General features: G+C 40.9%; 1 long non-coding RNA gene across 2 annotated transcripts; it reads left to right on the forward strand.

The window, feature by feature from the left end:
- Positions 1 to 6,716: 6,716 nt before the first annotated feature.
- On the forward strand, positions 6,717 to 18,098 carry LOC135509635 (uncharacterized). 2 transcript variants are annotated; one of them, XR_010450955.1, is made up of 4 exons: positions 6,717 to 6,828; positions 16,637 to 16,933; positions 17,111 to 17,393; positions 17,968 to 18,098. It is a non-coding gene; the product is annotated as an uncharacterized LOC135509635 (long non-coding RNA). The 2 variants fall into 2 exon arrangements; XR_010450956.1 differs by lacking the exon at positions 17,968 to 18,098 and adding an exon at positions 17,676 to 17,840.
- The last annotated feature ends 488 nt before the right edge of the window (positions 18,099 to 18,586 follow it).

An 18,586-nucleotide genomic window follows, 5' to 3' on the forward strand; every position in this document is an offset into this window, starting at 1 on the left:
TGCTATACTATACTATCATTTTTCAGATAACAAATCATATGTACCACTATGATTTTGAGTTAGATGTTGATTTAAACCTAAAGTTATTAGAACTCTCTTTGCTATTGGTCTCTATTAACTAGTACTGCCTGGTGATGTCACAAGGCAAACCATAACTCCATCCATATTAAACCTGCTGATTACAAGGTCCTGTGTATATTGTATTTTCAACCAGAAACTATCAGGAAGTAACACAGATCAAATTGTTTCACACATTTGCAGTGTTAGCTTCATCAACTGTCCAATATGGAGTTGTAGATGCACTGGGCTTTAAATACAAAAAAAGTGCTGTGAAAGCATTGGACCTCTGCTGAGTAGGCACAGGCTACATTTTTGTTAAACATTTTCTTTAAATGTATGGACTTTTAAGAAGAAACGTGTCACTTGCCACAGAATCATGATGGTGCAAAACGCATCATGATGTGACACGCGACACTTTTGGTGCTTTCAAGACAACTGGGAACTCAGAAAAGTCTGAGTTTACGACTTGGAATTCGAATTGGTTGACTATTCAAAAGTTCTCTCAGTCGGAGCAAATCTTTCCCCGAGTTCCCAGTTGTTTTGAACAGAGCATTTTGCTTCTTGAAAGTCCAATATCTTGAAAACTTGACTGCTGACATGCAACACATTTTGCGACTGATATAAAATGTATTTAAAAAAGGCAGGTAGCCTAGCGGTGAAGAGCCTTGGGCCAGTAACCAAAGGTCACTGCCTTAAATCCCAGAGCCCACTAGGTAAAACATCTGATATGCCCTTGAGCACGGCACTTAACCGTAATTGCTAATCTGCTAAGCCGTGATTGCTAAATCCTAAATGACAAAATATAAATACACATTTTTTTTGTAAAGAAACTAACAGATTAGTATACAAATTATGTATGGAAACGCAATAAGCTAAATAAATGATATTTTCCTGTCTGTAAAGAGAGTCATCGGTCAGGGGGAAACTCACCTCATCCATCACCACACATCAGCTAGCATGAGAGAGTCTGGGTGGGGTATGCCAGGAACACTCTCCCTTACTCGGCTACTGGACTAACCCCATGGAGCATTCGAAAGGGGAATCAGTACCCGCTCTACTCAGAGCAAGAAGTTGAGGTCAACGTGCCTTCAGCCCAGATGTTCATCCGCCACTGTCGGCATACCTGGAAAAGAGCTAGGGCGGCTCTTCTCAAGACCACCTCCAGGTATCGTCGACAAGTGGGCTGCCACCGGACTCTGGCTCCTCGCTGTCGTGTAGAGGGTATAGCTGTCCACTTGGGACCTACCCTCCGGGTAGAATCCCATAAACCTACCCCCGTTTCATTGGTCCTTTCCCCATTTCTAGAGTCATTAGTCCCACTGCTGTCCATCTGTTGCTCCGTACCCTCCGTGTTCACCCTACTTTTTATGTTTCAAGGATTAAACCCTTGTCTCACTGTCCTCTGTCTTCTGCTTCCAGGCCAATCCCTCCCCCTGTGTCATCGATAGCCAGCCAGCGTATACGGGGAGACGCCTCCTGAGGGTTCGACCACTGTGCAAGGGTTTCCAGTATCTGGTTGACTGGGAGGGTTATGGCCCGGGAAGAGGTGCTGGGTTCCAGCTAAAGACATGTTGGACCCGGCCCTCATCGCCGATTTTCACCGCCGACACCCCAGTCGGCCGGGTATGCACCCAGGTAGGATGCCAGGTGGCGTCCCTAGAGGGGGGGTACTGTCACACCCTGATCTGTTTCACCTTGTGATTGTCTCCACCCCCCCCCCAGGTGTCGCTTATTTTCCGTGTTGTATTTATCCATTTGTTTCCTGTCTCTCTGTGCCAGTTCGTCTAATATGTTCAAGTCAACCAACGTGGTTTTCCCCGTGCGCCTGCTTTTCTATTCTCTTTTACTAGTCCTCCCGGTTCTGAACTTCGCCTGTTTTTCTGGACCCCACCTGCTTGACAATTCTGCCTGCCCTGACCTCGAGCCTGCCTGCCATTCGGTACCTCTGCAACTCTGAACTGGTTTTGACCTTTTGCCTGTCCACGACCATTATTTTACCTACCCCTTTTGGATTGTTAATAAACATCTTGGACTCTAACCATCTGCCTCCTGTGTCTGCATCTGGGTCTCGCCTTGTGCCCTTATATACATGTTAAAAACATGCTAGGAAAAATATAATTACACAATAACATCTTATATTAAACACAAGTTGATTTGTAACATGATAAAAATGCATTCTACCCTGTCTTTAGTTTCACAAACACCTGAGTTTGGAGTGTATTTTCAGTTCCTATATAAATGTCTAATGTATTGGAAAGAGGTTATCAAGTAATTTCACATGCCATGGAACATTTTAGAATTGCAAACAGAATGTTTCGTGTGAAATTTGTGGTTGTGGGTATACAACCTTCTAGAGGAAGTATAGGCCCATGTGACAATCCTTCCTCATTTACTGTAGGTTTAATCATTTGTCAAAGTATGGCGACTGTGCGTTTCACCCTCCCTATTCTACTAACTCTCCTCCATCATTTAGGTAAAAACATTTTATAAGACATCTGTGTAGTGATATAGATTAGACATGTCTATAATCTGATTAGCAGATACAGTAAGTAACAGACAGTATCATTTGTACTGGTTGTCTAAACAGTGGGTGACACAAGAACTCAGAAGTCATAATCTAATGAAGTACTGAAGTTTTAGGTCATGTGTTGTGATGTGTTGAACTTTACAATATTCAAGTAATTTATTGATTTAAATTTAAATTATGTAATTAACTTTAGGGCAAAATATTTTAACGATACTGTAGTTTTAAACACATGTTGAAGATATACACATTTGGGGTTGTGATTATACACAATTTGGGGTTGTGTTGGTATACTGATAGTATACAGTACTGTGAGAAAGAAGTTATCATTGTCACAGGAAACATCACCACAACACCATTTAAATCATGGAAACTTCTCACTACCGGAAATGCGTAGCTCAACTTGTTTTCGAAATGTCTGTTACAATCAACCACAAATACATGTCCACCCAAGCTGTCTATGCTTTAGGCAGATTAGGTTGTACTTCCTGGAGTTATAATTCATGGAGTACAACTTCATCAAGTTGCTTTTACTGAATGGTTTCTGAAACTGAACTTTATTTTGCCAGACAAGTCAGTTAAGAACAAACTCTTATTTACAATGACAGCCTACCAGGGGCAGAACAACAATCCCATTGTCACCTCTGGGATTTGATCCAGCAGCCTTTCGGTTACTGGCCCAACATTATACCTGCCACCCCAACTGAACAGTTGATAGTGGTGTGGGGGCTGTGCTTTGACAAAGTGGGTGGGGTTATATCCTTCCTGTTTGGCCCTATGATATTTCCGTTTTTGAATTTTAATACATTTGCAAACATTTTCTAAAAACCTGTTTTTGCTTTGTCTTTAGTTAGTCATTATGGGGTGTTGTGTGTAGATTGATGTGGGGAAAAAATATTTAATCCATTTTAGAATAAGGCTGTAATGTAACAAAATGTGGAAGAAGTCAAGGGGTCTGAATACTTTCCGAATGCACTGTATCATTTTCTAGTTCTGAGTCTCTACTTTTATCCAATGTGAAAAAAACACCATATAAAGTGTTGATACATAAGACCGAATCGAGCCGGTCGGCCACATATTTTGTCAGGGTTGGGCTCTGAAGTAGTAAACAGGATACAGAATAGCAACTTGCATTTGAAAGAAAGGAAATAGAATTGAATTAAGTGAAATTAAAATATATTATATTATTTTTTTGTGTGTAGTCTATAGAAATATAGATATTTTACATATAACATGTCATTATGCAACACAGTAAGATACACCTGATCTTTCTATGACAGACTGACCAGGTGAATCCAGGTGAAATCTATGATACTTGTTAAGTCCACTTCAATCAGTGTAGATGTTATATTTATCTAGGCAAGTCAGATAAAAACTATTTATTATTTTCAATGACAGCCTAGGAACAGTGGGTTAACGGCCTTGTCCATGGGCAGAACGACAGATTATTACTATATGTATATATTCATTTTTTTTTACCTTGTCAGCTCGGTGATTCAATCTTGCAACCTTCCGGTTACAAGTCCAACACTCTAACCACTAGGCTACCTGCCACCCCAAGGTTAAAGAAGGATTTTTAAGTGAATGGGCAAGTGCCTTAGAACGGGGTATGGTAGTAGGTGCCAGGTGCACCTGCTTGTGTCAAGAATGGCAACACTCCTTGGTTTTTTACGCTCCACAGTGTCCTGTGTGTATCAAGAATAGTCCACCACCCAAAGGACATCCAGCCAACTTGACCCAACTGTGGGAAGCATTAGAGTCAACATGGGCCAGCATCCCTGTGGAACGCTTTCGATACCTTGTAGAGTCCACGCTCCAGCGATTGCAGGCTGTTCTGACAGCAAAAGATGTTACAACTCAATATTAAGAAGGTGTTCCTGATGTTTTGTACACTCTGTGGAATTGGATATTCTAAGCACTAAGGTTAAAATAGTAAATGACCATTCTTTACAGAGAAAAGTGATGTTCTTTGGTGTCTGGAAGTGTGACCTGTCAGATTCTATGTCTGAGTGGAAGTTCTTTGAATTGCACTGAATTCAATTCTTCTTCCTGTCACTCAAACTGAATTGAGCCCAACCTTGCTTGGTTTTCACAAAAAAACTTGAACATTGTCTTCCAAATGTTTAACGATGTAAACTAATATGAAAAAAAATAGACAAAAGTAGACAAAGTAGTAGACAAAGTAGACAAAAGGTGTAATCATTTCAGAATGGTAATGTGTAGCGCATTAGTAAGTGCACTGTACATAGAATACCAATGGTGAAATGGGTCTCCATACTTTGACATATGTCTAAGAAAGAGGAACTAGAGGAAGTACATATAACTTCCGCAAAATGCCACTATAGACCACGTGGAAGGGTCATTCCACGAATACAGTGCCTTTTATGTCCTAGTGACATTATATGTGTAAATTTGATATAACTCTCAATTTTAGATTTGGATGACATAGACCTGCTTTAACTAAACCATGTTAAAAATTCCAAAAGTGTTTTTTCATTCAAATAAATGTATTGTTTTCTCAAATTCCCATTTTGGTTTGTCCCACATCCTTTTTTCCAAATTCTAGAATGATTTTAACCCACTTAATTGCAAATGAAATGACCCCATGTTTTCACCATCATTGGTAAAGCCCTAGTTATTTTGTTGTTTTGATCAAGTAATTTCTGAAGATTATTATTTATTTAATGTGATTAGCGATTCATTTACATTTGTCTCTCAGGTGAGTCCCACTGTAATGCTGGCGCGTATCCATAGATACCAACTATTAGTGTGTGTGATTACTGAGCCAGAGTGGTATTTGTGAGACAAGGGTGGAACCTGAAAGGGCCCGGGAGCCGGGTCTTTTATACAAAACGTCTGTAGAGTGGGTTGAGCTACACTACACTACAGTCAGAGCCGCCTGCAGACAATGATCAGCTCGGGGGAAATCTGATTATCAGCATTTTGATGCCATATTCATAAATATCCAAGTACAGTATATGCAAGGAATTTTCCAACAACAGGTTTCTGTGCCAATGCACCAAACAATCAATAAACAAAGTATACCGACTTTGGGCACTTCAATATCATGGTTTGCATTTTCAACACCACAATAAATAGACTATGTCAATCTGGACAAAGAGAATATAGATCCATACCTTGTAGACTAACCCAGTATAGAAGGCTTGACTTGACAATCTCTGAATGTCATTAAACATTTTGGTGTTTTGTTGCACAGTTTGAATTGCTTGATTTGATATATTTATTTATTTTATAAAAATATATATATATATATTTCACCATTATTTAACCAGGTAGGCTAGTTGAGGACAATTTCTAATTTTCAACTGCGACTTGGCCAAGATAAAGCACAGCAGTGTGAACAGACAACACAGAGTTACACATGGAGTAAACAATTAACAAGTCAATAACACAGTAGAAAAAAGAAAAAGAGTCTATATACATTGTGTGCAAAGGTATGAGGAGGTAGGCGAATAATTACAATTTAGCAGATTAACACTGGAGGGATAAATAAATATAAATATATATATAGCTTAGGCCTAACTCCAGAGATATGCCGGTGGCATGCTACAACACCAATATGCATTTCTTTATGTCAAATCAAATTGTATTAAATCAAATCAAATTGTATTACATTTGATTTGACATAATGAAATGCATTTCGGTGCCGTAGCATGCAATCGGCATATCTCTGGAGTTAGGCTTAAAAGGCCGAAGAGACGTTTAAGCATAACTCCAGAGATATGCCGTTGGCGTGCTATGACACATGCATTTCTTTATGTCAGATGTCTACTGCATCAGCTATACAGATATAGACATGCAGAAGGAGGGTTCATTTTCAATCCAAATGTTTTGTATAAGCATTATCTTGTTAGATTATAGGAGTAACTATGGTAGGCCTGAAACATTTTTTCCTCACCTCAAGTTCAACTGTCAGAGTCATTGCCTTCATATCATAGGCCTGCAGTAGCTAAAGCAACTTAATAACAGCCACAAATACAAGCAGAAGAGCAAGTGTAAACAAAATGAATGCACTACCCTCCCTCTGCCCCCCAAAACTACACAACCCTCCCCTCAAAATTGACACTACACAAAAAGCACTCTATTTCTGGAACGCCCCGTAATACGGAAAACCCAAATGCTCAATGCGACAATTATTTCCTTTTTCTCAGACACTTGTCAAAGTATGGGGACCTATTTTCATTTCACCATTTCCATTCTACTGACTTTTATCCATCAAGCAGGTAAATACATATTTTCAATACATCTGTATAGTGATATTGATTACATTCATTAGACATTTGTACCTATAATGTGAGTACTAGGTTAGTAAGTAACAGTGAGTATCATTTGGGGAGGGGCAAAATGTTGGTTCTGTCCTTATAATATATCCTTTCTCCAGAGGTGTGAACTTGTTCACGTCCCTTCATGGATTTGATAGGAAATGACTGGTGAAAACTCAACTTAGTCAATGCCAACACCTTTTTACATTTATCGGGAATAGTGAGGGAGGGCACACTTCAGGAGGAAGGAGAGATTATTGGGACGCACCCAGGGATTACAGAGGGAAGAAGTCATATGATCTAATGAATAGGTTTAAGTCACTGTTGTGATGTTGTGAATTTTACACCATTCAAGTCACTTATAAAGACTTTCATTATAATTGAAAGTATGTCATTAACTTTAGGTCAACAGTTTTTTTTGATGATACTTTAATTTTTAACATTATGAAGCTAAACGTGTTTGTTTACAAAGCCTGAAATAATAACACAAACAATCGAGTAATACATTTTTGAAATTATAATTTGATAAAAATATGTCAGTTAGTTACGCTACAGGAAAGTCAGCAACAGGAAGCAGCACCACAACGTCATTTTAAGAATGGAAACTTCAGCTAGAAAGACAGTCACAGCACAGACTGCTATGCATAGCTCAAGTCAAGTCAAGTTAACCAACGGCCACTCTCTGAGCACCCAACTTATAGCTATATCAGGGTCCAGAATTATTGGATCTTTGAGAAAGATGAGCCAAAAAGACTGTACAAAATATACAATACAAATACTCAGCTATATTCTATGCTAAAAAAAGGGGAAATGTATATTATTGAGAAAGAGATTTTGTTTAACAAGTAATAAAAAAAATTAAACATATGGATCAAAATGATTGTCACCCTTGTTTTCAATATTCCAGCACCCTCCCCTTGTGAGGGTAACAATACTGAGGATTTTTCTAAAATGTTTCATGAGATTGAAGAACACATTGGGAGGGATCTTTTCCCCCATATACAGTGCCTTGCGAAAGTATTCGGCCCCCTTGAACTTTGCGACCTTTTGCCACATTTCAGGCTTCAAACATAAAGATATAAAACTGTAATTTTTGTGAAGAATCAACAACAAGTGGGACACAATCATGAAGTGGAACTACATTTATTGGATATTTCAAACTTTTTAACAAATCAAAAACTGAAAAATTGGCTGTGCAAAATTATTCAGCCCCTTTACTTTCAGTGCAGCAAACTCTCTCCAGAAGTTCAGTGAGGATCTCTGAATGATCCAATGTTGACCTAAATGACTAATGATGATAAATTCAATCCACCTGTGTGTAATCAAGTCTCCGTATAAATGCACCTGCACTGTGATAGTCTCAGAGGTCCGTTAAAAGCGCAGAGAGCATCATGAAAAACAAGGAACACACCAGGCAGGTCCGAGATACTGTTGTGAAGAAGTTTAAAGCCGGATTTGGATACAAAAAGATTTCCCAAGCTTTAAACATCCCAAGGAGCACTGTGCAAGCAATAATATTGAAATGGAAGGAGTATCAGACCACTGCAAATCTACCAAGACCTGGCCGTCCCTCTAAACTTTCAGCTCATACAAGGAGAAGACTGATCAGAGATGTAGCCAAGAGGCCCATGATCACTCTGGATGAACTGCAGAGATCTGCAGCTGAGGTGGGAGACTGTCCATAGGACAACAATCAGTCGTATATTGCACAAATCTGGCCTTTATGGAAGAGTGGCAAGAAGAAAGCCATTTCTTAAAGATATCCATAAAAAGTGTCGTTTAAGGTTTGCCACAAGCCACCTGGGAGACACACCAAACATGTGGAAGAAGGTGCTCTGGTCAGATGAAACCAAAATGGAACTTTTTGGCAACAATGCAAAACGTTATGTTTGGCGTAAAAGCAACACAGCTCATCACCCTGAACACACCATACCCACTGTCAAACATGGTGGTGGCAGCATCATGGTTTGGGCCTGCTTTTCTTCAGCAGGGACAGGGAAGATGGTTAAAATTGATGGGAAGATGGATGGAGCCAAATACAGGACCATTCTGGAAGAAAACCTGATGGAGTCTGCAAAAGACCTGAGACTGGGACGGAGATTTGTCTTCCAACAAGACAATGATCCAAAAGGTGTGAGGTGAGGTGTACCTGTGGATGTATTTCAAGGCCTACCTTCAAACTCGGTGCCTCTTTGCTTGACATCATGGGAAAATCAAAAGAATCAGCCAAGACCTCAGAAAATAATTGTAAACCTCCACAATTTTGGTTAATCCAAGAAAAAAATTCCAAACCCCTGAAGGTACTACATTCATCTGTACAAACAATAGTACGCAAGTATAAACACCATGGGACCACGCAACCATCATACTGCACAGGAAGGAGAAGCGTTCTGTCTCCTGGAGATGAACGTACTTTGGTGCAAAAAGTGCACATCAATCCCAGAACAACAGCAAAGGACCCTGTGAAGATGCTGGAGGAGACAGGTACAAAACTATCTATATCCACAGTAAAACGAGTCCGTTTTCGATGTAACCTGAAAGGCCGCTCAGCAAGGAAGAAGCCACTGCTCCAAAATCACCATAAAAAAGCCAGACTGCACATTGGGACAAAGATCATACTTTTTGGAGAAATGTCCTCTGGTCTGAATAGAACTGTTTGGCCATAATGACCATTGTTTGTTTTTTTTAGGAAAAAGGATGAGGCTTGCAAGCTGAAGAACACCATCCCATCCGTGAAGCACGGGGGTGGCATCATGTTGTGGGGGTGCTTTGTTGCAGGATGGACTGGTGCAATTCACAAAATGGATGGCATCATGAGGACGGATAATTATGTGGATATATTGAAGCAACATCTCAAGACATCAGTCAGGAAGTTAAAGCTTGGTCACAAATTAATCTTCCAAATGGACAATGACACCAAGCATACTTCCAAAGTTGTGGCAAAATTACTTAAGAACAACAAAGTCAAGGTATTGGAGTGGCCATCACAAAGCCCTGACCTCAATCCTATAGCAAATTTGTGGGCAGAACAGAAAAGTGTGGGCGAGCAAGAAGGCCTACAAATCTGATTTAGTTACACCAGCACTGTCAGGAGGAATGGGCCAAAATCACCCAACTTATTATGGGAAGCTTGTGGAAGGCTCCCCGAAATGTTTGATCCAAGTTAAACTGTTAAAAGGCAATGCTACCAAATACTAATTGAGTGTATGTTAACTTCTAACCTTCCGACTTCAACTGTATGTCTTTATCATTCTCACACAAGTAAATTGCTGAAGGCCCAAGCCTATACCACGCCATCTACTGGTATAACATTGCTAATGAATCCAGATCAAAAAACAAACTATCGACTTTTATTTTGGAAATTAAACTGGCAGCTGAAACGCAACTAATGTCTGGGCTAGTTCAAATCAAATCAAATTTATTTATATAGCCCTTCGTACATCAGCTGATATCTCAAAGTGCTGTACAGAAACCCAGTCTAAAACCCCAAACAGCAAGCAATGCAAGTGTAGATGCACGGTGGTTAGGAAAAACTCCCTAGAAAGGCCAAAACCTAGCAAGAAACCTAGAGAGGAACCAGGCTATGTGGGGTGGCCAGTCCTCTTCTGGCTGTGCCGGGTAGAGATTATAACAGAACATGCCCAAGATGTTCAAATGTTCATAAATGACCAGCATGGTCGAATAATAATAAGGTAGAACAGTTGAAACTGGAGCAGCAGCACGGCCAGGTGGACTGGGGACAGCAAGGAGTCATCATGTCAGGTAGTCCTGGGGCATGGTCCTAGGGCTCAGGTCCTCCGAGAGAGAGAAAGAAAGAGAATTAGAGAGAGCATATGTGGGGTGGCCAGTCCTCTTCCGGCTGGAGATTATAACAGAACATGGCCAAGATGTTCAAATGTTCATAAATGACCAGCATGGTCGAATAATAATAAGGTAGAACAGTTGAAACTGGAGCAGCAGCACGGCCAGGTGGACTGGGGACAGCAAGGAGTCATCATGTCAGGTAGTCCTGGGGCATGGTCCTAGGGCTCAGGTCCTCCGAGAGAGAGAAGGAGAGAATTAGAGAACGCACACTTAGATTCACACAGGACACCGAATTGGACAGGAGAAGTACTCCAGATATAACAAACTGACCCCAGCCCCGACACATAAACTACTGCAGCATAAATACTGGAGGCTGAGACAGGAGGGGTCAGGAGACACTGTGGCCCCACCCAAGGACACCCCCGGACAGGGCCAAACAGGAAGGATATAACCCCACCCACTTTGCCAAAGCACAGCCCCCACACCACTAGAGGGATATCTTCAACCACCAACTTTACCATCCTGAGACAAAGCTGAGTATAGCCCGCAAAGATCTCCGCCATGGCACAACCCAAGGGGGGTGCCAACCCAGACAGGATGACCACATCAGTGAATCAACCCACTCAGGTGACGCACCCCCTCCAGGGACGGCATGAGAGAGCCCCAGTAAGCCAGTGACTCAGCCCCTGTAATAGGGTTAGAGGCAGAGAATCCCAGTGGAAAGAGGGGAACCGGCCAGGCAGAGACAGCAAGGGTGGTTCGTTGCTCCAGAGCCTTTCCGTTCACCTTCCCACTCCTGGGCCAGACTACACTCAATCATATGACCCACTGAAGAGATGAGTCTTCAGTAAAGACTTAAAGGTTGAGACCGAGTTTGCGCCTCTGACATGGGTAGGCAGACCGTTCCATAAAAATGGAGCTCTATAGGAGAAAGCCCTGCCTCCAGCTGTTTGCTTAGAAATTCTAGGGACAATTAGGAGGCCTGCGTCTTGTGACCGTAGCGTAGGTGTAGGTATGTACGGCAGGACCAAATCAGAGAGATAGGTAGGAGCAAGCCCATGTAATGCTTTGTAGGTTAGCAGTAAAACCTTGAAATCAGCCCTTGCTTTGACAGGAAGCCAGTGTAGGGAGGCCAGCACTGGAATAATCTGATCAAATTTTCTGGTTCTAGTCAGGATTCTAGCAGCCGTTTCCGGGTAGCCGGAAAGTAGAGCATTGCAGTAGTCTAACCTAGAAGTGACAAAAGCATGGATTCATTTTTCTGCATCATTTTTGGACAGAAAGTTTCTGATTTTTGCAATGTTACGTAGATGGAAAAAAGCTGTCCTTGAAATGGTCTTGATATGTTCTTCAAAAGAGAGATCAGGGTCCAGAGTAACGCCGAGGTCCTTCACAGTTTTATTTGAGATGACTGTACAACCATTAAGATTAATTGTCAGATTCAACAGAAGATCTCTTTGTTTCTTGGGACCTAGAACAAGCATCTCTGTTTTGTCCGAGTTTAAAAGTAGAAAGTTTGCTGCCATCCACTTCCTTATGTCTGAAACACATGCTTCTAGCGAGGGCAATTTTGGGGCTCCACCATGTTTCATTGAAATGTACAGCTGTGTGTCATCCGCATAGCAGTGAAAGTTAACATTATGTTTTCGAATAACATCCCCAAGAGGTAAAATATATAGTGAAAACAACAGTGGTCCTAAAACGGAACCTTGAGGAACACCGAAATTTACAGTTGATTTGTCAGAGGACAAACCATTCACAGAGACAAACTGATATCCTTCCGACAGATAAGATCTAAACCAGGCCAGAACTTGTCCGTGTAGACCAATTTGGGTTTCCAATCTCTCCAAAAGAATGTGGTGATCGATGGTATCAAAAGCAGCACTAAGGTCTAGGAGCACGAGGACAGATGCAGAGCCTCGGTCCGATGCCATTAAAATGTCATTTACCACCTTCACAAGTGCCGTCTCAGTGCTATGATGGGGTCTAAAACCAGACTGAAGCATTTCGTATACATTGTTTGTCTTCAGGAAGGCAGTGAGTTGCTGAGCAACAGCCTTTTCTAAGATTTTTGGAAGATTCGATATAGGCCGATAGTTTTTATATTTTCTGGGTCAAGGTTTGACTTTTTCAAGAGAGGCTTTATTACTGCCACTTTTAGTGAGTTTGGTACACATCCGGTGGATAGAGAGCTGTTTATTATGTTCAACATAGGAGGGCCAAGCACAGGAAGCAGCTCTTTCAGTAGTTTAGTTGGAATAGGGTCCAGTAAGCAGCTTGAAGGTTTAGAGGCCATGATTATTTTCATCATTGTGTCAAGAGATATAGTACTAAAACACTTGAGCGTCTCTCTTGATCCTAGGTCCACGCAGAGTTGTGCAGACTCAGGACAACTGAGCTTTGAAGGAATACGCAGATTTAAAGAGGAGTCTGTAATTTGCTTTCTAATAATCATAATTTTTTCCTCAAAGAAGTTCATGAATTTATCACTGCTAAAGTGAAAGTCATCCTCTTGGGGAATGCTGCTTTTTAGTTAGCTTTGCAACAGTATCAAAAAGGAATTTTGGATTGTTCTTATTTTCCTCAATTAAGTTAGAAAAATAGGATGATCGAGCAGCAGTAAGGGCTCTTCGGTACTGCACGGTACTGTCTTTCCAAGCTAGACGGAAGACTTCCAGTTTGGTGTGGCGCCATTTCCGTTCCAATTTTCTGGAAGCTTGCTTCAGAGCTCGGGTATTTTCTGTGTACCAGGGAGCTAGTTTCCTATGAGAAATGTTTTTAGTTTTTAGGGGTGCAACTGCATCTAGGGTATTGCGCAAGGTTAAATTGAGTTCCTCAGTTAGGTGGTTAACTGATTTTTGTTCTCTGGCGTCCTTGGGTAGACAGAGGGAATCTGGAAGGACATCAAGGAATCTTTGTGTTGTCTGTGAATTTATAGCATGACTTTTGATGTTCCTTGGTTGGGGTCTGAGCAGATTATTTGTTGCAATTGCAAACGTAATAAAATGGTGGTCAGATAGTCCTGGATTATGAGGAAAAACATTAAGATCCACAACATTTATTCCATGGGACAAAACTAGGTCCAGCGTATGACTGTGACAGTGAGTGGGTCCAGAGACATGTTGGACAAAACCCACTGAGTCGATGATGGCTCCGAAAGCCTTTTGGAGTGGGTCTGTGGACTTTTCCATGTGGATATTAAAGTCACCAAAGATTAGAATATTATCTGCTATGACTACAAGGTCCGATGGGAATTCAGGGAACTCAGTGCTAGTGGCAGACTCCACTATGCTGGCAGGCTGGCTAACAGCCTGCTGCCTGGCCTGCACCCTATTTCATTGTGGAGCTAGAGGAGTTAGAGCCATGTCTATGTTGGTAGATAAAATGAGAGCACCCCTCCAGCTTGGATGGAGTCCGTCACTCCTCAGCAGGTCATGCTTGGTCCTGTTTGTGGGTGAGTCCCAGAAAGAGGGCCAATTATCTACAAATTCTAACTTTTGGGAGGGGCAGAAAACAGTTTTCAACCAGCGATTGAGTTGTGAGACTCTGCTGTAGAGCTCATCACTCCCCCTAACTGGGAGGGGGCCAGAGACAATTACTCGATGCCGACACATCTTTCTAGCTGATTTACACGCAGAAGCTATGTTGCGCTTGGTGATCTCTGACTGTTTCATCCTAACATCGTTGGTGCCGACGTGGATAACAATATCTCTATACTCTCTACACTCGCCAGTTTTAGCTTTAGCCAGCACCATCTTCAGATTAGCCTTAACGTCGGTAGCCCTGCCCCCCAGTAAACAGTGTATGATCGCTGGATGATTAGTTGCTTGATTGACTAGCTAACCTCGATTAGCTACGTTCGGTTCATGTCCTTTCCAGATGCCACATTACTGACAAAAGTTTGAATGTATAAAAAAGATCTGTCACCGAGTGAAGGGAGACGTTAAGTAAAAATGTAATGTGTAAATGTTTATTCATAGTCTTTAACAGATCTAATTTAATGTATACGTTTCATGTTTCTCATGATCCTAACAACCTCACTCCATAAGATTCAGCCACTTGAGAATTGACTGAAAATGATGAAAGCACAGAGCGAGATGAAAGCTAAATTATTGTATTATTTTAAATGTTTTTTTGTTTTATTGTTCAAAGCTTTGAGGATCTTAGAAGAACTCCTGTTGAACCCCATCCTTTTAACAGTATACATACAATTTTCACCTGTTCCTCCGCAAACTGTCATACTGAGATCTCAGACACTGCAGGCTCCCAGCTACCATCTAATCAACGCAACTTTGATATTACCCCAGCCCTGGTTAGCCACCACTGGCTTTAAAAGCCACACCTAACACAATATCTGCCAATTAATTTCCAGCAATATTGCCCGTCTGTCCATCTGTGTGGTGCACGCATTTGTCTATTACTCCCGGTGTAGCCAGTTAATGTGATAACCTTCTTGTTGACAGAAATACTTTTACCAAAAGCTTATATGCAAACGTTGAAATTACACAAAATTGACATGGACTCAAAACATCCAATTTCATTGTTTTTCTATGAACAATTGTAATTTTGAGAGGTCAAGAAATATCTAAAACCGGGAAAAATGGAACTGAGAAAACAACATTTGGGAAAATATGAAACATAATTTAGAAAAATAATCACAGATTTTATAGACTGTAACTGTGTGCTGTTTTGGCAGAGTGAAAGTACAAGCACTTCCCACGTTCGAACACACACTCAAGAGATGTCCACATCACAGTGTTCCTCCAAAACCAAAATCTCATTCTCAGTCGCATTTCCTAATGAGGAGAATTGAAACCGAGGCTAAATCAGGAAGTTCAGCCTCCCTTTAAGGGCAACTGCATCATGAACTTTACCAAGTACCAAGATATCGTAGACAAAAACTTGATTGACTCTGCCAGGAATCGATCTTCCCAAGCACTAATCAAAATCCACAAAGAAATGGTTAACTGACCACAAAATCTACATTTTACAATGGTCATCTCAGTTTCCGGACCTGAAACCCAGTGAAAACCTGTGGATTGAAATGAAGATGACAGTCCATATGTACAGACAAAGTATATCAAGGATCTGTAATGACTCTGTATTGAGGAATAGTGTAAGATCACTCCCAAAGTGTTCTTCTCATAAAACATTTAGAAAAAGGCTCAGTGTCGTTATCCTCGCAAGAGGAGGGTGCTGGATTATTGAAAACAGGGTTGCCAATAATTAATATCCCTATGTTAATACCCCTATGTTGTTCCAAAAATCTCTTTCTCTGAGCAGTTGCATTAATATAAATAATATAAAGCTGAGCTCAGTATTTTGTATTATTTGTTATATACAGTCATTGTTGCTCATCTTGTGTATATATCTTTTGGCAGATTAGGTTAGATGAGGTTATACTTCATGGAGTTATACATCAAGTTTTATAACATTTTTCATAAACTGAATGGTTTATGAAAGTGAATTGTTGAAATGGTGTGTATGGTATCCTTGTTCTTTATTGTAAAGATACTTCTTTATCACTTATGGCGAGGGCTTTGACTCTGGCCCTGTACACACTCAAGTTGTACAACGGAGAGTTTTTCTGCACAAAAATAATTAGTGCTGTGGAGACAGCCAAATGGTTGTGTACAGTACTTTTTTTTTTGTGCAGACAAACTGTCCATTGTATCACCAACACAGTTGGTTATATGGGTTGCATAACATTAAATGTTGTAAGTCGCCAATTTGTAAGTCGCTCTGGATAAGAGCGTCTGCTAAATGACTTAAATGTAAATGTAAATGTAAATGTGTTAAATGTGCCTCTGATGCTGTAAAGACAGCAGATATTTATATAGGCTCATTTTTAAGCCATCTTGCAATTACGGTGTATAAGGAAATTCATATTTTCTACTGCTCTATTTGTCATATTGCTTTATCTTTTTCACATTAAGTCTTTATTTTCTGTGTGTTTATTTCACAGATTTCAGCTCTGTGTTTGTGCTGAAGGGACAGGATGTTCGTCTGGATGTCCAGGAAAATGTTCAACTGAGAGAGTTTGAGGTTTTCAAGTGGAGCTTCGGTTCAGCTATTATTGTAAGATGCGCTGACACATTGTCAGTGAGAGTGTCTCCTGGGTACAACAACAGGGTTGAGTTTTATAAGGGAAACTTCTCTCTGCTACTGAAGAACCTACAGCAAAATGACAGTGGAAAGTATACTGCAGTAGTGAGTGGTGACAAAGAAAATACTATTATTCTACACCAGTTAGTTCTCCAAGGTATGTTTGACAGTTTTTATAATTCATTATAACGTGACACAGTTACAGTATCAATCAATAGAGCTAAACATAGAGCTAAACATGGTGTTCAGGTTAGATGCATATTCATTAGTACTCTAGCTCCTGTACTCAGGTTAATACGTATATTAACTATAATGGGGTTCTATTTGTTTTCAGAGAGAGTTGAGTCTCCAGTCCTGACAGTTAACTTTAACTCCACCATCAATGTCTCCTGTAACATTGACTGTGACCTGCAGAGGTCAGAACACCTCTGTCACCTCCAGCTGTAACAGCAGCACCTGCTCTCAGGTGGGAGGAGAGAGTAGAGGGGCTGAGACCTCCACTGTCCCCCTGCTCTCTGTCTATGTGGCAGGGGGTTCCATCATCTGTAACCACAGCAACCAAGTCAGCTGGGCCAACGACACCAAGGAGATAGTGGAACTCTGTCCAATGAAATCTGGTAAGACACACACACACACACACACACACACACACACACACACACACACACACACACACACACACACACACACACACACACACACACACACACACACACGCATACACATACACACTGCACACAAATAGACATCTTAAATACTGTATGTCTGATGTACACTGAGTGTACAAAACATTAAGAACTATACTGACTATATATATGAATTAACATACGTGTGTGTGTGCTCACAAAACATTAAGAACACCTCCATATATTGAGTTTCACCCCAACTTTTACACTCAGAACAGCAGAAATTCATCCAGGAATGGACTCTACAAGGTGTCGAATGCGTTCCACAGGGATGCTGGCCCATGTTGACTCCAATGCTTCCCACAGTTGTGTCAAGTTGTGTGGATGTCCAAGCTCAACAATAAATTGTTCAGTTTGAAAAACCAAGCAGTATTGCAGTTCTTGACAAAACCAGTGTGCCTGGCACCTACTAGCATCCCCAGACACAGAGGAGGAAGTGCACAGAGGAGGAAGTGTCTAATCTGTGAGAGGAACTGTAACATATTGTCTGTTTGTTGTTAACCAGTGTCGCCCCCTGCTGGTAGCATGTCTATGTGCATGCTGAAGATCATCCTGGTGTCTGTGGGGCTGGTCATCATGATCTCTGCTGTCATCACTGTCCACATCAGGCACAGATTCCACTATGGATAGAATCATGTGTATTGTCTTTTAGACAACGTGATTCCTGCTCTGTGTCACTGTAAGATTAGGTCATAAAAGTAGTTTTTACATTTGTCAGTTGCTACATAAGTTATCAAAACGTAATATAACATAACATGGCGTTACATAATACAGTATCACATGACATGACATAGCATAGCATACAGTATCACATGACATAGCATAGCATACAGTATCACATGACATAGCATAGCATACAGTATCACATGACATAGCATAGCATACAGCATCACATGACATAGCATAGCATACAGTATCACATGACATAGCATAGCATACAGTATCACATGACATAGCATAGCATACAGTATCACATGACATAGCATAGCATACAGTATCACATGACATAGCATAGCATACAGTATCACATGACATAGCATAGCATACAGCATCACATGACATAGCATAGCATACAGTATCACATGACATAGCATAGCATACAGTATCACATGACATAGCATAGC

The sequence above is a fragment of the Oncorhynchus masou genome, chromosome 3 (assembly GCF_036934945.1).
Source record: "Oncorhynchus masou masou isolate Uvic2021 chromosome 3, UVic_Omas_1.1, whole genome shotgun sequence".
Lineage (NCBI taxonomy): Eukaryota > Metazoa > Chordata > Actinopteri > Salmoniformes > Salmonidae > Oncorhynchus > Oncorhynchus masou.